Genomic DNA, 24,531 nt, shown 5'->3' with positions numbered 1-24,531 from the left:
ACCTTATAAAGTTAGTCAATGATCAATGGCCGTATGGTATATTATTATAAGTAAATTAACCAACCAATACTTGCGCATATCCGTCATGTGGTCAGTAACTCCGAAATATAGAGCGTCTGTAACATTGCAAATAGGGTGAGGAAGAGGGTGCTATTTGGAAGCGTAGCGTGGGAGCTGCGGACACGTGTTTTCTTTACTGTGGCCATCGTCCTGTGTCATTCTGTTCTTTCGTGTGGTGCTTCTGGTATCTCGAGTGAAAGTAGGGTCTATATTGAAAATGACCGCCATGGATGACAAACCAGACGAGCCACCGATTTGCAGTGGTGCAGTTAAGTACTCGATTTAGGGATCTTTTTTCATTCAGTTGAAGAACTTCTACCGAAATGTTGGAGGTGGTGCATTATGAGAGACCGTGCCCTGAACTATGCATAACCAAATCAAGTAAGAAAAACGGGAAAATTTTCAACAATCAGTTAAAAGTGTCTCAGTAAAAAACAATATTATGTGGTGGTTCTTGTTGAATTTGTTTTAATTCCACTTTTTAAGTACCACGAAAAGGCAAATTTGGTTGGGCCACAGTTTAAAGTGGGAGCGGGCTACGCCTCGACCGAGTATCGAAACTGAGGCCCTTTTATTACAAGTTAACAACGTTACGTATTATGTGTGTTATAATTAGCCGAAATGGAAAATTCACCCGTCGTTTGCCTATCACGAAAAGTCACGCTATGTCCCCCTTCCTATTGTTTAGCTGTTTGACTGTGCATTCTGGAAAATGTCAGTGAGAGAAGGGTACGCTTAAAATAATATATATTAGTAAAAACATTAAAATGACGGTAGATTCACAGTTTAGAAGTATATAAGATCGGCACGGTTAACCCAATACAAAGAAAAGTGCCATAAAATTACTTAATATAAATAGAAGTAATACTTAATTTGTCTAAAGTTGCATTATTTTCATAAAGCTTATCCCTTTTGCGTTGATTCCCAATTCAGTAAAAAAAACAAAAAAAAAACGAACGCACGTTCACCCCCCATATATTTTTAGTTTTGAGTTTGTATTTTAAGGCCACTTTATGCATAGATAGGCTAATCGGAACTGGACCTACAGAAGTGCAGAAATGCAGGACGTTGTCTGATTCCAAAATAAATACAACTTGTAAGAAACGTGATACTTATTAGGGCTGCTGGAAATATCAATATAGCAGACCCCCAAGTATTGGCATCAAACAAATATGTTCTGCATCTTCGATGTGACCTGTATTTCGATTCGATACACCGAAACCTGGTATCTAAAATCCATAACTGGCTGTCCTACGCATTTTATTCTGGGATTGACACTTCCCAGGCACAGTCAACGGCAAAGATAATGATAGGAAAATTGCCCAACGCTATTTTCATTACATTTTCATTCTATTGTACATCCTATGTTGTTTTTAGGAGTAAATTTCGTTAGTTCGAAGCGGGCAATGGCGTCTGCTTATTGATGTCATTATTTAAATTAATTATTATCACACTGTGTATTACAGACTGAATGAAAATGGTGATGGATAGTGGCGGCGATTGGGTTCCAAAACTAGATAGAAAGGTTCTAAAACTGTGGTGCAAGGCGCCAAAACTGCGGTGCAAGGTGCCAAAACTGGAGGGAAGGTGTCAAAACGGGGGGGGGGGGGAAGGTGGCAAGGACAATTTACTTTCCCTTCGTACATAAGGTTTATAATAAAAGTTGCAAAAAATGGGAGGAAGTGCCCCCTCGCCGCCACTGGCAATGGACAATTCATCGTTACCAGGATTTCTGAATAATAGAGCTGTCCTATGTTTTGTTGATGTTTTGTGCATAATACAACCTTAGTGACAATGAAGTTCGACCAGTCACAAATATAGGAGTGCGTTGTGAAAGAAGGAGAACACATGCATATGCTGAACATATTTTATTCAACAGGCTACATGGAACAAAGGAAAACATAAAGTTCCGCTGCAACGCAGCAATGTATGGTGTCCACACAAAATAAAACATTTTCGTCCATCTACACGTGACATTGAAGTTCGACCACTGTTAGAGGGGATCCTGTTTACCATGGTGTGACGCCGCCCCGTCGGCGAATAACTGTGGCAATGCGTCGGGTCATGCTGCGGACGAGTCGTTCAAGGTATTCCACATCGATGCGGTGCCATTCCTCCTGCAGGCAGGCGATAAGAGCAGCCACTGTCGTGGGTCCCCTCTGTTGCACACGTCGCTTAAGAACACGCCACACATTCTCAATGGGCGAGAGGTCGGGACTCGATGGTGGCCATGGCAGAGTTCACACGTGATGGCGAATCAACCATTCTCTTGTCAGCCGCGCTGTATGAGGCCTGGCATTGTCGTGTTGAAAGATGAGATGCCGCCTGTGGAACAGGTGCCTTGGCACTGTGGGAAGATGCCGCTCCAGTATGCGTGTATAGGCGTGTGCATTCACAATGCCCTCACAAACGTGTAGTGGGCCAACCCCAGATGCCGTCATGCATCCCCATACCATCACTGACGCAGGTTTCTGTACCCGACGTGCATAACATTTTGCTTCATTCTGTTCCTTCTTCCGACAAATGATTGTTTTCCGTATTTTCCCGTACACAACATTGAAAATGGATTCGTCCGTCCACAAAACCCTATTCCACTGGCGAAATGTCCATCCCCGGTATATTCGTGCCCACCGTAGTCGACTGCCACTGTTCAACATGGAAAGGAAAGTTTTACGTTTCGCCTTGTACACTCGGTAACCGCATCGCAGTAGGTAATGGCGAATGGTTCTGGTTGACACTTCAATATGAAAGTGTTCTGGAGTCCACAGTCGAAATTCGGCCACAGAAACATGATTGTTGGTCTGGATATAGCGCCTAAATATCCGTAGGTCACGCACGCTCAGCAGACGTTTTCGACCGGGGACCTTACCTGGCTCAGTAGTACCCGTATTTTGGTGGTGTTTGATGATGCAGTGGACGGTTGACTTAGGTAAGTTTAGTTGGCGCCCTATTTCTCGTTCACTGAGTCCATCCCGTTGCAACTCCACCACTCTTCTCCTCACGGTGTTGTCAATAGGTTTGCCCCTGGCCATGGTGATGATGCAATGAGGTTCCTCGGTGCACAGCACGCGCTTATATATGGCGGACTCCCTTATCGTGTCCGAATGCGCCACTATCTGGAATATTTCCGTATGGGTCTGGTGCCTGGTCGAAGTTCAATGTCACGCGTATAGTTCCCCGTTTTCGTTCTTTACGTGACCTTGGGTGCAACATGCTGGGATCACGATTCTTGCCTGCTCACACGCCTTCTCTTACACACATGCGTCACTTCTGCGGGTCACCCATTCCACCGCCTATGCCTCTGTGCATTTAATCACGTATTCCTTTCTGGTCGAACTTCATTGTCACCAAGGTTGTAGGTTAGACGAACCAGGTGATTTAAATTGACTTGAGCTTTTATTATAAATCCACTTTGTGTAGAAATAGGCTTGTCATGGTGGACCTACAGCTTAAAGTTGAATCTTAACACTATGTGTCTCCATCGAACACAGGACCCCTTGATTACAAGACAACGAAGTTGCCACTACACCATCGGGGAGGGCCTCTACAGACACACCAGCCAAATTATAATCGAGAACTCCAAGTTACTTAGGGACAAATAAAAAAATACTACACTAACCCGAAAATGTAATACTAGTATGTTCCTTTCTTTAACACGAAATTAGCATGACCTGCAGACTACATGAGTGTTTCCAAAGACCAAAGATATGTTGCTTATACTCTCTCCTTCACAACAAACTTCAACTAAGAATTAAAACACGAGTGTTTCTTTTCGTCATATTCTGGTGAGCCTGATTAACAAAAATGTCAGATTTAAATTTTGCTTCCAGTCCGTCTTTATTTACGTGCAGCGCGCAAAGGTAAAGTTTCAAGTTTCCAATCTCAGAAAAGCATGCTTTGTACTTGTCCTTTCTTGCATCATGACAAGCTGTACAGTCACGAACAGTTCTGGGTTGTACTTTCATTGACTTTCAATTGGACAATTACAAACCAGTAGTGTCAGTGACTGTACAAATGTCCCAATTCGATATTTCAACGGCAGAGTGCTTCTATACTGCTTGCGCAAGTGGGTGTTATCTGCTTCCCTAATCTACAGTCGTTCCCCTTCTCCCACTTGTTTGGCTGCGAGAGTAGTGCTTAAGAATTATTTTGACTGGTATCTAATTTTCGCTGCGGGCTACAAGCAAGGTGTAACAAAATTATTCCTCATGCCACATATAACATGACGATTATTATTAGAGATTAATTATGATTGCCCTTTTGCAGAGTGAAATACTTTTCTCTTTCGCAATAACTAAGAACAACGGGATAGCAAAGTTATGAACTATGAATTAACGAAATGAATAACAGCGTTGGTTTTTCTGTGACAGTTTACTTAGGAAACTCACCTGTGATCGAACGTTTCATTCCCAGTTTTTCTAAATGTAATATTATTATTTTTCTAAATCTTGTATTTACAAGGACAATCAAAGAAAAGTAAGAATACCTTATTTGAAATTGTTAATCCCCCGAGACAAAGGGAGACTGAGTTCGGAATGCAAAAGTTAACCTTCGTACTTGGTTCTTGGAGAGAACCTGCATAGCATTAATATTACGAATGGTTTGTCCAATGAATGAGTAATAATTGTAACAGACAGGACGAAAATCCCGTGGATAGAACGAATTTACTATTTACATTGGGAACCATCAAACATGATTTGCTTACCTAAACGCTACTGCATACCCAACCCAAAGCTTGACAAATTAAAAGCAATAACGAGCAAATGTAGAAATATTATGAAACAGTTAATGGTCCATCATTCCCAGCTGCATTTTATCTTTAGACATCTCTCATAAGTGACTTATCAAAAGTTTCATCTGTCCATGATTTTGCAATACTCTACCTTTCCAATTCCACCTTCCTCTTCAGAGGTATACCTTGTTCGATACCTGGTGGAGGCACATAGTGGTTCGGATCTCATTTTAAAACTTTAGGTCCAGTCCCATTTAGCCTACCTGTGCATAAAAATGGACTTAAAACTATCCATAAAAAATCCAGAGATATACCGACCTCCGTACGAAGTGGTTACCACAGAGTTTACGACGCCAGTGGTAACGGGTTCGCATCTCTGCCTGGGAATGGCTGTTCTTTGTGAGTGTTGCTGCATCCATTCTGTAATTTCATCCTATCATTACTCATCCTCATCGTCGCGATTAGACACTCTCTGTAGAAAAGCGACGCTAAATAACAAAATCAAATTTTTCCAGGGGCCCGCACGCACGAACAATATATACATACATTGAAGAAACGGAATAGCAGCAAAGGTTTTGACATTTCCTTTCACATACTTGTGTATTTTACATTGAAGGGACCTTAAGTGATGTTTGCCATGGGCCCAAAATATGTAGATCCGTCACTGGCAGTCATTTGTTTTCTCCTCTCTCTTCCGCATTTACCCGAGTACTGCGTGTTGCTAATTTCCTTCACTCCTTCGTTATCAAAAGCTTCAACAACGATAAATATTACATCTCGACTTTCGATGTGTGACGTTCATAATGATAATGCTTAGCACTGAATAAAGGTGACGACCATCTGTTGAAGAATGCTGAACATTTTGGCAACGCAGGGCCAGGATTACATGGTAAAGAGCTCATTGCGTCACCACTCTCCGACCGCTCCCTTATTGTTGAAAATTAAATAACAGGGCCAATGGATTTTTCTCAGCTTGGTCAAGCTTAAACATCAAATTCATTCTCTCTATTTTTCTTAGGTGGAGTTCGACTTTCGATTATACTTCGGCTAATTCCGTCCTTTGATGCTGATACGTTTTCACCTTTCAAGTAAATGCAGGAATGATTGATTTGGTGTTTTAATAGCACTTTCTGCTAATCGGGACTGGACCTACAGTTTAAAGTGGAATCCGAACCACTTGTATCTCTACCGGGTATCGAACCCGGGACCCCTTGATTACAAGGCAACAACGCTACCACTTTTTTTTTTTAAAAAAAAGGAATACCCCTATGCAGAAGTATTCCCCATCATTCACACGACTTTCACTCATATCAATTTGACTATTTTCTCGATTTTTCTCAGGACAGACAAACACAAATACCAATGCCTTACCCAGGACTCGAACCCGGATCCCCTGGCGTTGCAGCACGCTGTGCTAACCAGTCCGCCAAGGAGGTCGACTACCACTGCGCCATCGGGGAGGCCCTGGGTATGCTGAATCCAAATATTATGTTTTGCAATCTAAAATTTTAAGCTATGTGCTCCAAATCGCTAAAAAAACAAAATGGCGGCCATACAAAATGAGCTCCAAATATCTTTTGAAGGAGCAGAAACAAAATAGTGATCTTGGTGTCAAACATTATGTTTTTGGGTATGCTGAATCCAAATATTATGTTTTTTAATTTGACATTTTTGAAAATTGTTGTAGTTTTTTCCTCTTTTTTAAACAAAAGAACCACAAAAATGACTAAACCTATATTATTTTTTTTCCTTTTTTACTTGATTTCAGAATGATAGAAACATAGAACCATGGATCCACTTATAAATTTGAAAAGACCTGCACCTGTGAGCCATCATCATAAGATGTTTCTTATCAGTTCCTCCAGAACATTGCCACAAACAAAGGATTTAGCTACTTCAGATATTCAAGATACTCTTCTCAAAGCTGAAACACTGGGCCATGTAAAGCTAGACACCTTCGTGAAGGAAAGGATGATGGCCCCTGGTAAAAGTCACACGCAAGTCAAGTTAAGTGATCCGATACATAAGTCAAATGCAAAGACCTTTAAGTCCCTCTATGAAGTTAAATTGGTAGTAAGTGGCAAGGAAACCATTTTGAAAACTGACAGGAATATTCTCCAGCGCCTCGTAACTGCCTATGAGGCAGGTCGTAATGTGGATCTAAATCGCAATTTGTGTCATGAACTAATGCCAATTTCAATCTCCCTTGCCAACACAAACAGAAGTCTGAGAACAGGAAACAAAGCCATTCTAGCTGATGTGATGACCAAGGATGTAATTTGTCCACCTGATATATCAATTCCGTCTGCGTCATGCCTTATAATAGATGGTCAAGCATTAGTTGTTGCACTTGGAAAGCCTGCAGTTTTTAAACTTTGGTCAACTGGCAGATGTATTTCTTAACCTTGTTCTTTCTATGGGAAGAAGCTTTAAGAGGATTGATGTCACCTTTGATCGGTATAACGCAACTTCAATCAAGGCTGGAACAAGGGATAGGCGCTTGAAACATGCTCATTTAGTAAGGATAGTAATAAATAGAAAATGGATCCGTGCCAATCCCCAACAAATTCAGTGACTTTCTTGCTAACTCAGAGAATAAAAAAGATTTGGCCTGTTTTCTCTCTAATCATTTGATCAACAATGCTCCTGAAGACAAAATATTTGTGGTTTCCAGTGGATTTCACAAGGAGAATGACGTACGAACAAACAATCGTGATTTGTCTATTGAAGGATTGCAGGCAAACCACGAAGAGGCAGACACGTTCATTGTCCTTCACTGTCTTCATTCTGGTGCTGATAACATTGTTGTCTTAGCACGTGATGCAGATGTATTAGTGCAATTGGTAGCGTTATTTTACAAGATTAGATGTACGAAATTGTGGTTGCGAGCAGGAACATAAAAAAAAAGAAAATACATTCCAGTACATGAAGTCAGGCAGAAGCTTTCCTGTCTTGGAAACTCTCATCCCATTCCATGCCATAATAGGATGCGACAAAGTATCCTACATTGCTGGGATCAGTAAGAAGACAGCATGGAAAATATTTAACACTAATAATACGTAATGATCTACTAAATCTTGGTGTTGACGAATTGAAACAAGAAACAGCACACAATGCAGAGAAGTTCATATGCAAGTTGTATGGTGTACCAGATGCAAGCAGCTGTGATGAAGCCAGAGTAAAGCTGTTCAGCAAAGGAAAAACACCACAAACACTGACCCCCACTACCGATGCTCTACGGTTACATGTAAAACGGGTCCACTATCAAGCAATGGTGTGGAGGCAGTCGGTCATACCAAAACCTGTGTAACCACCACCTACTATCTTGGGATGGAAAATGGTTGATGGACAGCTCGTTCCAAAACTTCAATCTCTGCCACCAATTCCACAACCCTGGTACGACATTGTCACCTGTGGATGTTTGGGTGGTTGTATATCCGCTACATGTTCCTGCAGGAAAGGCCAGCTTGTATGTACTGCAGCTTGCAAATGTGCAGATACTGGCACTAAGAAGTGCACGAATATCCGTGACTAGAAAAATGTTATAATATTTTTGTAGGCAAAATAAGGTTGAATAAGGATAACATGCGGATTTATCATACACTGGTACTGTTAATATTTCAATATGGTCTTATGCTTTGAATAATATTATTATTTTGCATATTTACTTTAGCAATGTTCTATACTTTTTTCTGTATTAAACACCTAATGTTACGCTGTTTTATTCCTAGTTCAAAAGTATGGATACGAAACATTGCATGGATGCATGTAGCCGCCATTTTGTTTTTTAGCGATTTAGAACAAACAGCTTAAAATTTCAGATTAGAAAACATAATATTTGGATTCAGCATACCCAAAAACATAATGTTTGATACCAAGATCACTATTTTGTTTCTGCTCCTTCAAAAGTTATTTGGAGCTCATTTCGTATAGCCGCCATTTTGTTTTTTAGCGATTTGGAGCACATAGCTTAAAATTTCAGATTAGAAAACATAATATTTGGATTCAGCATACCCAAAAACATAATGTTTGACACCAAGATCACTATTTTGTTTCTGCTCCTTCAAACGTTAATAGGAACTCATTTCGTATGGCCGCCATTTTGTTTTTTAGCGATTTGAAGCATATAACACCAAAATCGAGAGTGGAAAACAAAATATTCGTAATCAGCACATCAAATACATTCAGAAAATGTTGTTTGCCCGCTTACCCTCAAAAATGCTTCCTACAGTCAGAATTTTCGAAAATTGTCCCAGTCTAGGAGTATCTAACGCTTAAATAAGTTCTTACATCATGACCATATTTTCAAAGGTCACGTGATACAGGGTAAGTCAAAATGATGGACCCAATTTTAGACATTTATTCTGTGAAACATAATAAACAAATGTTATTGTGAGACATGTGCTAAGAAAGGTAAACTGTCAAAGTTTTTTTCAAACAAATCACAAGTGTTCTATGTGAGCACCTCGCGTAACACTGCACACATCAAGCCGATAGTCTATCTCCTGCCAAACCTTGTGTAGCATGTTGCGGTCAATATCAGCAATGGCTGCTGTGATGCGGGCACGCAGGTCATCCAATGTTGTTGGAAGTGGTGGTACGTAAACATGATCATTGACAAAACCCCACATGAAGAAATCACATGAGGTTAAGTCGGGGGAACGAGGTGGCCAATGAAGGAGAGGTCGATCCTCCGGAGATGCACGGCCTATCCAACGTTGTTCCAATGCCCCATTGATTGTCCCAAACGCTGCCATGGTAATGCGCAGGGGCACCATCCAATTGGAGAATGAAATTTGCGCTATCCTCTGCAAGCTGTGGAAGGAGCCATAGTTGCAGCATATCAAGGAAAACAAGTCCTGTCACAGTACGTTCATGGAAGAAAAAGGGCCCATAAATCTTTTCATGGGAAATGGCACAAAAGGCATTCACTTTGTGAGAATCGCGTTCGTGTTCCACAAATTCATGGGGGTTAGCAGTTCCCCAAATCCTTACGTTGCGTCTATTCACTTTCCCTGAAAGGTGAAAAGTTGCTTCATCACTGTAAATTAACCTCTCAGAGAACCCATCCGTTTCCATTAATGCGAGGAAATCAGCACAGAAGGACGCGCGCAAAGCATAATCAGTGTATTTTAAGGCTTAAACTAGTTGCAAGCGGTAGGGTTTCATTTGTAAACGTTTCCGCAGAACCCGCCAGACAGTTTTCTGTGGAAGTTGAAGTTCTCTCGCTGCCCGGTAGGTAGACTTCTGTGGACTCCGCACGAGACATGTGCACACTCGTTCCACTGTCTCTTCCCCAGTCGACGGATGGCCAGTCGATTTTCGTTTATAGATGCAGCCCGAATCTCTGAAATGTTAATACCACTTACGAATGGCCGGCCTTCCCCATAGGTGGTTCTCTCCGATATTTGGTACTGAAATGCCATTGCACACTAATTACAGACTTGTTCACATGATAATCAAGCGCACAGAAAGATCTCTGTTCTCCAGTCAACACCATTTTCCTGCTCGCTGCTGACTCCTAGTGGTAGAAAGTGGAAACACTGAGTGGAAACTAAACTTTGAAAGTTAACCTTTCGAAGCGCATGTCTCACAATAACATATGTTTATTAGATTTCACAGAATAAATTTCTGTAATCGGGTCCATCATTTTGACTTACCCTGTACAAACAGTATGTACAATTTTATTGCTCAAATATAAACAATTGTTCCTCGAAATAAACGAATGTAAACATTTTGAATGCCAACAATTAAAAGTCAAGTGGAGATATATTGAAGAATCAACATCCTTGTTTCTTGGTTCGCGTCCAGTGTGGCTACCGTTTTCCTTTAGTGCGTTTGCGGTATTTGTGTTATATGGCGAAATACATATTGAAAGTGGCAGTTTTAAAGAACAACGAAGTTTAATGAATATTTTTAATCAGATGTATCGATATTTTAAACTATACAAGATCTATTAGTACAGAGTATGCATTTTGGTGACAAGCGGGGCTTTGGCGTCTAGACTCACACTCAGTCTGTGTGTTGCTAACCGCCCATGCGTGTTCGTCATTGGCTGGCTTCAATTTCACCCTAATCTTCGCGAGTGACCAAAAGAGACAGAAGCGAGATGTAAACTAATCAAATCAATAAGTAGATAACAGCAGCAAATGTTGTGTCTTCATGCAAATGTCGCATATAATGTGAAGGCTAGGATGAATGATGAAACAGACTGTTGGAACAAACACAACTTCATGTCCAGGTTTTTTAACCGGGATGCGAACCTAGGACACCGTGTTTTTTGTGGCACGCTACGCTAACAATTCAGCTACAGAGCCGAACTGAAATACCTTGTGCTTGCGGGAGTGATTCCCGAGACGTAAACGATATAACTGGGAAGATGAAAAGATACTGTTGCATTGGCGTTTTCAAGTCTGGCAAAACCTTAATTTGATTTTGCGGTGTCATGGGTGAATATTATTTATTCCCATACTTCCGGTCATTGTGTTTCTGTATAATCAAGGGGTCCCGGGTTCGATACCCGGTGGAGGCACTAGTGGTTCGGATCCCAATTTAAACTGTGGGTCCAGTCCCGATTAACCTGACTGTGAATAAAGTGGACTTAAAACACCAAGTCAATTAATCGTGTTTCTGTAGTCGAACTTTGAGATATGCATGCGAAAAGAAATGTTAATTTCACGATGCTGGATTAAGGGTGTTGCATTGTTAACTGACTGTAGCAATTACAATTATGAAAAATTAAATCTTTATAGATTGGCTCACCTAAAGACTATTGGCAAAATGTTTTACTTGCATGCCAATGGCAAGTTAATGTACTTGAAGGTAATAGGTATATATTTTCAGTTTGAGACATCATAGAGGTCGGAGGAGTGGAGAGGTGGCTGTTGAAGAACTGCTGAATTCACCGCATTATTCCTACAATGAAGGGGAAACTATGCGTTCAAAATTTAAATACTTTTATCCAAAACCCGATTAGCCTTCCTGTGCATAAAGTGGACTTAAAACTACAAATCAATCAATCAATCTTATCCAAAACGCTAGTAACAATAAAATAGAGGGTGGGAAAAGTTGTCTTGAGCACTTTGTCACTATCCTCAATATTTCGCATGCATGTCTGTCACAATGAAAAATGCAAGGAAGAAATGTTTCCCGAGAGCAACTATAGATGGCAGCGCGTCATATAAAGAAGAGCAGAGCTCATTGTAGAAACTAAGAGCGGAGAAGAGCGATTATATATATTATAGTAAATGCAAAATATATAAAGGAAGAGTATAAAAATTATAGAAGGTGTGAATAAAATGTTGTATATAGCCAATTAAGATAAATAAGAATATGCTCCTATATGAAACAATTATGAAAGTTAATAAGTGAGCAAATGAATTCATAAATGAGTGTCTCTCCTTTTTGATCCTAGTGATCAAAATTTGATTTAATACTCGTACATCTGACGAGGAGAACATCGTCAGCTTTTGTGTTTGTCCGTCCCTCGGTGGCGCTGTGTTCAATTAGACGCCCCAAAGCACTTACGGTTGCGCTTCTTATTAGACGCACTAGGCCATAGGCAGCGCTTGCTGTTAGCGATCCTGGGCTATTCCCCTTTTGGTCGTTACATAGGAGGTGGCGCTATTGTCAGTTTAGTCGACCCTACTCTTTCTATAAGTATAGCTTGTATCGTTTGCCAAAGAAACGGGGAAAGCGAGGGCATATATGTAATAAATAAATTACGATTTTAAAGTGAAGAAATAAATTAGAAAAAGGAAAAGAAGAAGAAGCCTTTTCCTAAATCAAAGAGAAGAAAAAGAAGAAGAAGTATTTTCCAAAAATAGAAAGAAGAAGAAGAAGAAGTCTTTTCCAAAATAGAAGGAAGAAAAGAAGAAGAAGCCTTTTCCAGAAATTACGAGAAGAAAGAAGAAGAAGATTTCCTTTTAAGAAGAATATAACCGACGTAAATTTGGAATCAGCATATATATATATATATATATATATATTCAATGTATATACAAGCTTCGCTATATGTTTTCTCTGTATTGTATATAGTTTTCAGAATATAGATCCGCATTTAACTATATCCTCTTGGCTATAAAAACGCTTTCTTATTTGGAATTCTCGAAAAAAGAACCTATCCCCTGAGATTAAGATATCTGTAGCCGTGGTATAAATAACATTTAAGTACGTACCGCAAGGGCGTAGCATAGTGGCGCCCACAACGTGGAGCTTTACCTTAACATACACCCAAGGGCGTAGCATGTCTTACTTGAGAAGCACGGACTTGAACTTTCCTACAGTATAAACGAAAAATTACTTGCAACCCTCCCCCACTCCATGCGCCAAAAAATCTGCTGCTACCAGGGGGCTCTGGGTTCTACTCTAAATCCGCGCTTTTAATCCGAGGAGACGGGGTTCTTCACACATTGACTCACATGCTTGCCTTTCATGAAAATCCGCGCTTTTAGTAGGTCATTCTCAATGAATAGTAGAACTGCGGAGGTATAGCTCGCGCACATTGAAACAATGTTTGTTAAAAAGAACTTATGAAGCTTGGTTCACGTCAAAATAGAGGCCTAGCAGTCTTTGTCGAATTGAATGACTCGTTCCCGTGTGTCTCCATAAAGATGGCGGGGCAATCGTTTCACGGTTAGGCTGTCGCAATTAGTAATATTTTATCATTACTGCAAGAATTGTGCCTTACTTTTCCTTTCCTTTATGCTTACTTGAGAAATGTAGATTATTTATTTCAATTTCACTGTTTTTTATAGTTTTTACTTTGTTCTACAATACGTAAATCCTATCAACATACGTATTTTGTATTTTTACCTGCTCAAATGATTTAACTTGGTTCTCTAATATCTAGAGTTGAAGCACGGCCAATTTGTACCCACTTTCATACCTTACTTAAAACTGTTATTCCGACAAAAATGATTTGTGTTATTGAAGTCGTGACTTTACAATTTTATGATCTGTAGGAATCGAAGATGAAAGAGGTACAAATTACATTACCTGTACCTTTTTTCGGCTACATTTGAATTGTATTCTAGCTCAGGAGTAAAAAACAGGAGAGGAAAGGTGGCAGCCAAATTGTTGAATGAATGGGAATCTGACCAAAGCGAAGAACCCTTGCAGCAATACCATATAATACATGATTGCAAGCATAAAACCATTGTTTTACAAAAGAACTACAGTTAAGACTGGAAGAAGTTTCGTTTTATGATCCCTAGCTTCCCCTGGCATACAAGAAATTAACTTTCCTGAGGGGTCCTCAGAGGCCCAGACATTTTTTTCCCTTTTTAACATTAAAATTTAAAATTCATGGAACAATTTTTTAATGAATCATTTCTTCTTTTGTTGTTCATATAGGTGCACTTATATAACAGATATAATAATTGCAAAATGACCATCATGTGAACCAATTATTGCACGAGTGTCACACACATTTTATCATTCACTAGACCTCAAAATTACATGTTAATGATGAATCAATGCTATTTCTTGTTTTCGTATGTGCTGTTCTCAAGTAATTATAATAACTACATTAATTACCATAATTACCAACCAATTTTACACTGTTACAGGCACAAGTTTCATGGCGGAACATACTGATAGGCCCACAGCGTGAATTTTCCTCCTATGTACGTTACCTTCATCATTGTATGAGCAAAGGTAATTCAGAAATATTGGTAGGGACCATTGCAACGTGTTTTAATTTATTTTCATTTTTTAAATACAAATGCCCACAGTTGAGAATTTGGTTGGCCTGGAATCCCCCCCCCCCCCCCCGGGTAAGCTAGTGCTACCAATATATTATTTTAATTAAGGGCGCGGGGGTAGGGGCTGATTCCAAATAAATAATGGTTATACACAATATAATGTAATCTAGTCAGTAGGGCGCCTGGCTGCCACACGGGAGTCCCTTGGATGATCTAAGGTCTAAATGTTTCCGTCGTTGTCCCCGCATAAAGCGACTGGAGCTCATCCAGCCTCAAATAAATGGTGGGTAACTAGAGGTAAAACTCTGGTGTGTAAAGGCGGCAGGAACGTAGTGCTGATCACATCACCTCCAAATTGGCCGTGATCGAAGAGTGTGTGAGGGCTTACACATCTTTTTAGATAGTCTGATAGATAGTCTGGTAATTTTTACGAGACTAAAACAAAATGAAGAAGAACTGAATTTAGAATGTAATCGTTATATGCGTACCTTCAGTCAGTGCCACAAATACTGTAGGAGCAATGCATATCAAGTGTGTTAAAAACACACCTCGAAACGTTTGCCGAAATCGTGGCCATGACGGTGGGTGTGATTTCGCGCAATGAATATCATCCAGTGGAAACTGAACCACTGAGGCTCGAACGCCAGACCGCCGCATCGTTACATGTGATACCGTTACCACTACGTGACTTACGATAGTGGACAGCAGTCATACTATTTCCCCATCTTTCTTCGCAGTTCACGTTAATTGTGCAGCGAACTTGAATCAATTTGGGAGTATTGCGTTCCCAACTATAACTATACCCATGCACACGCCACTGATGCTTGGGTGTATACATTACTCTTGTTCACTTGGAAGTGAACCCAAAACTCGAGCTCTCACAGTAGATCCAGCACACATGTCTGGGCGAAACAACTCCAGAGTCCAGACTCTTCGGCGCCAGTGAAAGATAGCGGCGGAGTCGTGCGAGTTTCGTTGAAAGGAACGTTCATTTCTACACACGTGGCCAAAGCCCTTTGTTACACTGGTTTTGTTGCGTTTTTACTGTTGTCAATATTTAGCTGCAGGATACATGCAAGGCGTAACAAAATTACGATTTATCTTTTGCAGAGTAAAAAAAAATTCTCTTTCGATAAAGTTAACAACAACGAGATAGGAAAATACTTAACCAGACATCAACAAAGTGAATAACAGCATTTGCTTTTCTTTACCTTTTGATGTATTACCAACGCAAATAGATTCCATTGATTTTTTAAAACTGCCGATACTGTGCGTAGATGCAGTGAGTACTTCTGCCACCAAAATGGCATGTTTACTCTCTCTTCCAATTCTCTCTATACTCTGTCCCGGCTATCTATGGAGCAAGTCCGCGCAAGAAAGGGGAAGAGTGAGTAAGCGGAGCGAATCAGTACACGCTGCTTGAAAGGGTGGTCGCTGTTCACCTTTACCACAATCCCGTTCCCTCGCACGCGTTCATTAGTCAGTCCTCCATATTGACCGATTGCGCAGAGACTTGCTTTCGTTCGGCCGCTGCAGAGATACCTGGGGCAGAGGATAGTAGTGTAAACTTAGCGGTTCAACTTCAAAAAAAGGATGAGCCCTTTTTTTTACGATTTAACCTCAGTTTTAGCCTTTCATGACGATTTTTTTGTGGATTTTATAGCGTTCAACGACATTTTAGTACAATTTTCATGGCAACTAAATTTTCACAAAAGGATGAGCCCTTTGTGCCCTTTTTTTACGATTTGGCCTCGTAGCCTTTCATGACCATTTTTTTTGTGCAACTAAATTTTCGTACCTCACGATCTTACGTGATATAACTTAACCTATTCACTGATTATTTTTTTCCTCGGTCTAAATTAAGCTAAGTGTTACCGGGTCATATGGTGCAAAAGAGAGGTACCCCCTAACCTTTTTTTTTGGCCCACCACCTGTTGACAGAGAGGCTGCTGGACTTGGAAACTTTTCGATTGATGAAAATTGGTTCTATGATGACCTATACTAATTTTGGTATGGGAGGACAGAGGACACCGAGATTCGACCAACACACTAAACCCGACCTCTCTACGACTACATGTTCAAAAGTTACAAGTGATCAAAGTTTTGGAGGGTGTGCAAACACCCCTTACGCTTGAACTCAGAACCACCAAAGATTTTCATTTCTCGGGTATTTTCAAATTTCAGTTTTTCTCATTTGGACAAACACAAATACCCGTGCCTTACCGGGACTCGAACCCGGAATCACTGGCGTCGTAGCGCGCTTTGCTAACCACTCTGCCACGGAGGTCGACAGGGCTATCGGGGAGGCCTTAGGTGGAGCTCATACCCCTCCTACTTGACTGCGAGAAGAACTACCAAAGTAAGATTGGACCGGGCGTCCGGTAAAAAAGGCGCGAAAACGAAATACTTGTGGTCCAGGTGCTAGGACGCAAAGAAACACCAGCAGACTTCATGGATGACGTGGAAGTAGAGGTCAGGTGATCAACAGTTACTGTGATTGGGTGGTTGCAAGGAATGAGATTTATAAAACATTTTCTTGTTTGCTCCATTCGCAAAACAAACATTTCTGTACGCTTCACATCAAGTTTATACGTCAAGCATTCATTATTGGGTCATTCCACGCCATTTCAACGAGGTCATGACACCAACCAACTCCGATTGCGATGAAATTTGATATACACCCTTCCTTTATGGTTGAAACAAACCCCCTAAATTTTTTCACTCTATCTCAAACGGTTTTCATTTTACAGCACTTTGAAATGTCATCAAATCAGTGTTGTCTGTCACTCTTGAGACCCTCGACACAAGATACCCTTGCTTACATTTTATTTCTTTTCTCCTTAACCAATCATCAGATCTCTTTGAAATTTACACAAAGTTCAATGAAATAATGAGGATTTCAGAAAAAATACAAAAGCACTCAAAAAATGTTACAAATGCCTATAAAAAGACTAATAGGCCTAATGGATTTGTAGCTAATTTTTGTGGTGGGAAAACTAGGTTACGAAAATCTGAATTTTCATCATGTGGGTATGATGGAACCAAAAACCTTTGATGTTGAAAATCATTGCAAAGATATGCTCTTTCTCTACAAAATATATTTTTTTGGGTTTTTTATTCCTTGTAACGAAAATTTTACGATTCTTGGAAATTGATTAAAATTTCAGGGTTAATCCGTATCAAATGGTCCAGCACTGGTCGCACGACTATTTTTAAAATTTTTCATTTGTTTGTCATTGTAACCCCTGTACAAGGGTAGTTCAAACAGGCATAATTTTTCTAAAACTAGACTTCGTTTGAAAATGGCGGCCATTTTTGTTTCATGACTTGCAGCATTTTTGGCCTATGCAGACAGTTGCGATAATTATGATAACTCAGATAAGAAAAATTATAAAAATCTGGGGTAAAAAACATTGTTTTCAGTATATTTCAGGCTACATTTTATGTTTCGTATCATTTTTCACCACATCTAATGCAAATGGCTGAAATTTAGGGTCAAAACTGACTGATATTCAATTTTGAAGGGAAATCAATGTATAGGATATATATTTTTTTAGTAGGTAAGCAATGAAATATCAGAGCTATAATTTTTTTAGAGGAAAATTGTAATATTTCAATTATGCCCTATTTCAGCGGATCCCAACCTTGTAGTTTTAAAATTTTTCCGCGGCGCCCAAGTCAGAATGTAGGCCTATCTAAAACTTGCAACGCTAAGTTGGTGTTGTTAGGTTGCTTGTCTTAAGTTAAAAAATGTCCATTAAGACTCACACCATTATATACTTGGATAGTTTTACTGTACTGGACCTCTGGTAAATTAACTGCGGAGACTGTATTTGTATAAGCATTCTCTTCCTTTCCTGAGGAGAATTCAATAAAACAATGGCTTGGTGTAGCTTTCAGAGGGGAGCGGCACGTGACACGCTTAACTTGCAAACCAGCATTCAGAAATAAATGCAACCTTTCGTATCAAAGCGACAGGACAAGCTTCACGTGTTGCTCTGATTAGGCAGTTTTCTCAATACCGTGCATCCTGTCACCTCGTGCTCTTGTTAGCTCATGCGCGGTGAATGTTTGAATTTAAACTAACTGTGCTAGTGTCGCTTGCCGCTTGCAGCTTCTGTGTGAATTCTCCGTGTCGCTTGTCGCCTGTCACTTGTCGTCTGTTGTTTGCAGCTTTTTCGCTGTGTAAGGGAGATTTCACACGAAAACGACAACCACCACGTGTCCCTTGGAAGCGAACCCGCAGTAATGAATTGAACGTTTCCAACAGAAGCGACACGACAAGATGCAGATGTTGCTTGTAGCTTGCATGTCGCTTTGATTGGCCAGTTTCGTTAATACCGTGCATCATATCGCTTCGTACTTTTGTTCGCGCATGTGCGGTGAATGTTTTGCCTTATATGGAATTGTCTAATGTCGCTTGTCGCTTTGGTATAAAATCTCCATGTCGCTAGTCGCCTGCCGTTTAAGCAGATTCCAGACCGAAGCGTAACGCGACAAGCGACAAGCCTCGGTAATCAATGCAACGTTTCGAACTGATACAGCACGGTAAGCTGCAAATATTGCATGTCGCTTGGTTGTGTCACTCAAACTGTCTATTTTATCAATGTTGTGCACCGTGACGCCTCCACTTGTTGTCGTGCACGGGCGGTGAATGTTTTAGTCTACAAGACAAAAGGAACCCGTGTCTCTTGTCGATGTGGAAGCACACTGTCGCTTGTCGCCTCCGTCAGAATTCTTCCCCTGACCCCTTCAAGGAGACTTCAGATCGAAACGACAAGTGGCAGGCGACAATCGACAGACAACACTGGCATGGACATCAGAAGGGTTTTTTCCAGGGAGGGGCAAGCAAGGTATTTTTTTTCCGAGGGTGGCAAATAAGCCACATTTTCCCCATTCCCTCAAAGGCATTGCTTACATTTGAATTTATCATATTCGTGCACTAATTATTGTGGCTGAAATGAAATTATATGTGTGAAATATAGCCTATAATTTTTGGCTGACTTTCATTTTCCAGGGGGGCATGGCTCCCCTTGCCCCCCCTTCCGGACGCCCATGAACACTGGCGACTTCAATCTAAAGCACGAAATTCACTGCTCATGCGCGAGAAACCTAATGCATCGACCCGCAATCGAAATCAATCAATTTCGTATCAATGCGAAAGGTCAAATTGATTACTGAGGGTTCAATTCCAAGCGATACGTATCTCTTGTCGCTTGTTACCTATTGCGTTTCGCTTGGTAGCGTGCCAATAAGGAGCTTCGTTTCACACAGTTGCGGCATGATAGGCCGCACAAGCCTGCTTTGATTTCTGAAATCATCAAACAACTCATAAAAGTATGCAAAGTAAAAATTAAAATTCAGCGATTAGGGTAAATGTGATTATTTTCTCAATTCCACAGTGGGGCAAAAACTCCTTAAGTACGCCACTGACTCCGGAGCAGTTAATCACTTCCTAACTCCGCCGCAAGAGGAACTCTTCTTATCCCCCTCCCCCTTCCTAATGCTCTGCGCCGATACAGATACGTGCAAGCTACACGCTCTCAATTGACGCCGTAAAGCGCATTTCACAACATTTTGCCCAATTCGGTATGGCCATGGACGTCCGCAAGGGGGGAAGGGGGGCCCTGCCCCTCCCTGGAAATTGACCAAATTGCTGTTCAGAAACTTGCATTTTCAATTAAATTTTGTGCTAGATATTTTTCATCAATTAAATATTTTTTCATTCATCCCCTTTGTCACGTTAATCTAGAAATATAAGAAATGAGAGAAATTGACAAACTTACAAAAATAATCGGTCTATATGCATTACCGTATTGAATGAGAAATGTTCCCATGAATATGCAAAGTAACACGAGTTTTGAGTGGTTTCTTTAGTGTGTCTATGGAGATACTTTAACATGAATTGTAAGTACGTGAAGCAGAAAGTTCAACAATTAAGTCTACATTCATTTTAGTGTATTTTTCGTAGGAAAATAAAATGTTTTAAATTAAATGGGTTGTGTTTTCATAGAACACAAAGGTAGATTGCCTAAAATATTTCTGCCTAAGTTTGTTAATAAACATATTTGGTTTAGAAATATATTTCATCCACACAAATAATGAAAGGCATCAAGATTTCTAACCTCTGTATGGTTCATCATGCACCCACCTCCCCACATTCCACAACAACTGGACTGGTCCGAAGAGGGTTGCTTGTCTTTTCCTACTTCTAAATTTGGCACCGGGGTGAAAGTTGAGTTTTGTTCTATCCTTTGTCGTGTCACTTCAGAGTGGTTGTCAAAATACAAAAGCATTCGTCTCTTTGCAGAAAACTTCACTGTAATTATTGAGGCACTAGAGCAGCTTAGTAACAACGGAAGTTCAAAAACAAAACACAGGGCTCACCATCTGTTGTGTGCTGCAACAACCCCTGTTTTCATTGTAACTTTGAAAATTGTAGCAATGTACAGTGGTGCTTTAGAACCAATCACAAATATTCTCCAGAGTGTCTCCATTGATATCAATGCAGTTCGGAATCATCTGAAGGAGCTTGTGGAAGTTTTCGTTAAGCACAGACGTGAAGCAGAACAGCAGTTTGAAAACATCCTGCAACAAACACAGGAAATAGCAGCTAGCGTTAATGTTGAGATAACTGTTCCACGACAAGCAGTTCGACAGTCACACAGAGCAAACCATGTCGCCACATCGCCAGAAGTTTATTACCGGGTAGCAATTTATATTCCATATTTGGACTCACTCATTTCATCATTACGCACACGGTTTTCAGACAGAAATGATGAAAGCTACAATCTCCTGCAGCTACATCCTCAAAATATGAAAACTTTATCAGCCAGTGAATTTAATAGAATTATTGCAGAAATTCAGGAATTTTATCATTTGGACAATTTTGTGAATGAAGCAAAATGCTGGTATGATTATTGGCAAAACAAGTATGAACAAGGGAATGCCAAAGACAAAATTGAATACATTGACATTTTGGAACAAACGAAGCTTTTTTACCCTGCTGTTTCAAAGGCCATAAATATTGCAATGTCACTGCCAGCCACAACTTGTACAGTGGAAAGGTCATTCAGCACATTGAGGCGTGTGAAAACTTGGTTACGTGCAACGATGTGCAATGACAGATTCGACGGCCTGTGTATGATGAGTGTCCGTCATAGCAATACAAAAAGATAAGGAAGCATTTGTTGCAAATGTAATAACAGCATTTGCTAAGGAATCACCAAGAAGATTGCAGTTTCTTTTTCAAGACTAAGGTAATAATATTGATTTTAATATCTTCATTAAAATAGAAATAACTTCTACTTTCAATGTTATATAATAATTGCTATTATTGCACTGTCTGTTTGCAATAAATGGAATCTTTATTGTCAATATGTACTAAAGATAACATTCAATAAATGGAGAAACAGAAATTAGCGTACAAGGGTGGAAAAATTGGGCCATAACCCCCCCTTTCAATTGTTAAAAATTTTCTGAGCACGTAATTGGCTGCGTATCTTGGATTTAAAAATATCAAATCAACCAGCTCCCCCCCCCCCTCCTGCGTAAAATCCTGCGGACGCCCATGGGTATGGCACGTAGCTGCTTACACACAGGAAGAAATCATGTGACCTACAAGAATTGTGATTGGTTGGACGGGTTTTGCAATATTGATTGGTACCCACAACGGATGCAATTGTATTAAAATTACAACACGTAAATTAGACAGGTGATATTGGTACCAGGTTCCAACAAGAATAGTAACCATTTTTTCGTGAGGAAAACTGCATAAATGATAATTTTCAAAAACCACGGTGGTATTTGTAATCACATGTATGGTCTCGACATTTCAAAATGACCTTGATTATGCTAATTTATCAAATTATAGTGGTTCCAACAACATATGTACACTCACTCGGGCCTTATAAGACCACGTTTACACGTATGTGTGTGTGTGTGTGTGTGTGTGTGTGTGTGTGTGTGTGTATGTTGTGTGTGCCATTGTTTATGTATTATTTGTGTGAGAACATCATACCTTCATACAGTTTCTTCGGTAGTTAAGATGGCGAGATTTTTTCAATGCAGGGTGAAATATGAATCATATTTTAAAAGCAAGTACTGTGTTTATGGGTACCATTATATGACTTTTATGTTACTTTTTACATCCGCATGCTTTGTAACGCGTGTGGTTGCTGTACGATCTCTAATAATGTTCACAGAAAATTTTAAATACTGCTTATCAATGAGCGGGTGCGTTCGCAGTATCGTATCAATCCCTAAGATTATATGTTTATTTTATTAAGTCTCTCTGAACGCTTCATGTTGACCAGGGCATTCACTTGTTTTTCTCAGTTGTCTCAGCCTCTGAGGCATGTTTACAATGCATTGTGTTGTGCCATGCAAACCTCCTGAGCATTCAGGAAACAGGTAATGCTTCTGGTTATGGAGTCGGCGGTTTGCATGGTAGCAATTATAATAAACACGATTCGGCATTGAGGAAGAATCGATGGTCTGGGAATATAGAGGTGAGAGGGGACTGACTTTTTGGATTGGAGTTGAGAGAAGAGGTGGTTAGCAGAGCAGTAGGTCAGAAGTGGAACGACGCTCTGGTCGACGAATTGGAGGAGCTAACAGAAGACTTCGCATATTTTATTCAGCTTAATACCTCAGATAGACAGGTAATTATCCTAACACCCAGCCATGATTCAGGTTCAACGGTTCACAAAATCTAACGAGTGACCATTGTCTTTTCTGTAGTTTAGTTCCTTAGTGTGATTTTGTACCTTTCGCATTGCCAAGCGTTAACTCGTCATGCCAATGACGAGTGCTCTCATCAGAGGATGAATGATGAGTAACATACATCACCCAGCAATTAATTGCACACACTGGTTCAGATCCCATCATTCTTTAGAATGACACGTGGTGGATTTGCTGGGGCTTTTCATGCATTTTTTCGGAAATGCGATGAGAATATAGCTCGTTACGTGGTGGAGATTAGCGGGCCCTTTCATTTTTTTTTCAGAAATGAAAAGAGTTTGTCAACCAGTTTAAATTTAAACCCCACCCCAAAAATTGTAACGTGGTCGAGGTGCTGGGATTTTCATTTATTTCACCATGAACTAAATGAAAATTGCAAGATTAGTTTTATAACCAGTTTTAAATTTAAACCCACCCCAAAATTTTGCTCACTTGTTTAGTTTTAGTATGTCCTTGCCATATTTCATTTTGGAAATACATAGGGCTTAAAGGGTTTTTTTAACATTAAGGGGGAAGAATTTGTATGCCATGATAGATGTTTAGTCTAACATGAGGATGAATGCGATGAAATTTATCGACCTCGAGTCTGGGTCGGTAATCAGCGAAATGTAAAATGCAGAGGAACCTGCGCCCTAGCTCCGTCGCGGTTACCCGCGTCGGGCTGGCGCTTTGGTATCAGGAGCGTCCGGCATTCCGCGTGGCGGAAGGTTCGATGTCGGGTTTCAGGCAGCCACATTTTGCCAAAAATGCGGTCGGCCAGGGACGTCCGTGGACGTTTCCCTATCAATCCGCTCCTGGTAGCACCATGGCTACGACGAATTCCCACCTGGGAAATTTTTACCATCCAGAATTTTAAATAAGGAATTTAGATTTGATGATTTCTTGCATTGACAGTGATTTTAGAATTTTTTTTACATGATCTTGGATACGAAAATTATCACAACGTTGGTTATGAGGATTAAACTAATGCAGTAAGCTACAGTAAACGATTTTTATCCTTAACATTTTAATTAATTAACAACGTGGATTAAAAGTGGAGTTTAAAGTTATTCATGAACGAGGAAAATAAATTAGAGTTTATTGACTCTGGCTCGGTGGCACTATGTGCATTTTAACGAGTCATAGCCGAGAGTATGCTTTTAAGTCAATATTTTGTTTCAGTTATTATTAATAATTGAGATTCCTTAAAAGTTTAATTTAAATTTGTTTTAAAACTGACCGTAACTTGTAAATGATTTAGAATGCTTGAACTATGACTGCTAAGACTATTGCAACAAGGATATTTCATTTTTA

Source organism: Lepisma saccharinum, chromosome 21, assembly GCF_977018435.1.
Source record: "Lepisma saccharinum chromosome 21, izLepSacc3.1, whole genome shotgun sequence".
NCBI lineage: Eukaryota > Metazoa > Arthropoda > Insecta > Zygentoma > Lepismatidae > Lepisma > Lepisma saccharinum.
Note: the sequence above shows the minus strand (reverse complement) of the source record.